This window comes from Saccostrea cucullata, unplaced genomic scaffold (genome assembly GCF_032062105.1).
Source record: "Saccostrea cucullata isolate Sc308-1 unplaced genomic scaffold, CSIRO_AGI_Scuc_v1 ctg4671, whole genome shotgun sequence".
NCBI lineage: Eukaryota > Metazoa > Mollusca > Bivalvia > Ostreida > Ostreidae > Saccostrea > Saccostrea cuccullata.
Genome location: NW_026937960.1, coordinates 40,601 through 41,919, shown reverse-complemented (window position 1 = coordinate 41,919; position 1,319 = coordinate 40,601).

Below are 1,319 nucleotides of genomic sequence, written 5' to 3'. Positions count from 1 at the left end.
AAATTAATAATTATGTAATAAATCAAGAATAATCAACAAAAAGGAGAAAAAAACCAAACCAAACAAAAAAAAAACAAAAAAACAAGAACATATGTTTGAACAATTGTTGTTGACCCAGAGTAGGAAGAATTCCATAACAGAGCAGTTATTAACATATAGTAAAATAATATATTTCCGATAGAATATAATAAACTAAAATTTCAATGAAAACCTCTTAGTGGTTCTTATAAAGGTATGTACCTTATCAAAATATGAAAAATTATTATCCAGGCTTAGTGAGTCTACACCATATAATATGTTTTCTATATTAATTTGAATGTTATTTTCATTCATGTATTTAATCAGTGATTGTCGTTGTAAGGCATATTGTTGACAATACAAGAAGAAATGAAGTGAGTTTTCATTGTGATATCCACAATTTGTTCATATTGGTGATTCATTTTTGTGATCTTTAAAAAGATCAGCATTAAGGTTGTTACATTTATTCCTTAACTGGCAGTGTATTATGTTTTCAATTCTATAACCATAATTGTAAAGTTTATATTTATTTTTCTGAATAGGAGTGGTAGAGTTTAATTTATTTTTAAAGGTTTGTAATGTAGGGGAGTTTTTGCAATCATCTGATAATTTTTTCCACAAGGATATTGTAGATGGTACAAAGCTGTTGTAGTATGACACTGCTCTAATGATTGGGATTCGATATGAATTAGGGTTTCGCAAATTATAATTATGCTGGATTGGCATACATCCTTCAAGCATTTTATTCATGTAATCAGGGGTAAGATTATTAAGTATTTTAAACATCAATGTAAGCTTATGATTTTCCCTCCTTGAACTTAAAGTGTCAAATCCCAACTCTTTGTATAAGGTACTTTTTGATGTATTATACCTAATGCCTGTAATTATTCTGGCAGCTTCCACCTGCACACTCTCCAATAATTTAGATTGTTCTTCAGTACAATAATCCCATACCACATCCCCATATTCTACAACTGGTCGAATAAATGATAGGTATATTTTGATTAAGGAGTCTCTCTTTAATTTATATTTTAGTGTGCGTAGTATGTTTAGTCTTAGGCAAGCTTTTTCATAAATTGTTGCGATATGTTCCGACCAGCCCCCATTATACTGAAGTGTCAGTCCAAGGTGACAGTGACTTTGATATTGTGCAATTAAATTCATTGTGTTTCCAAACGTAATATTTGGATGTACTCGTTGAATTGATTGTTAATGAACATATACGTTTTTCAAGATAATACCTCAGCTTTGAATATCTTGCACTTCCATTGCATGGATATGCTTTCAGAATTGTGAAAGTA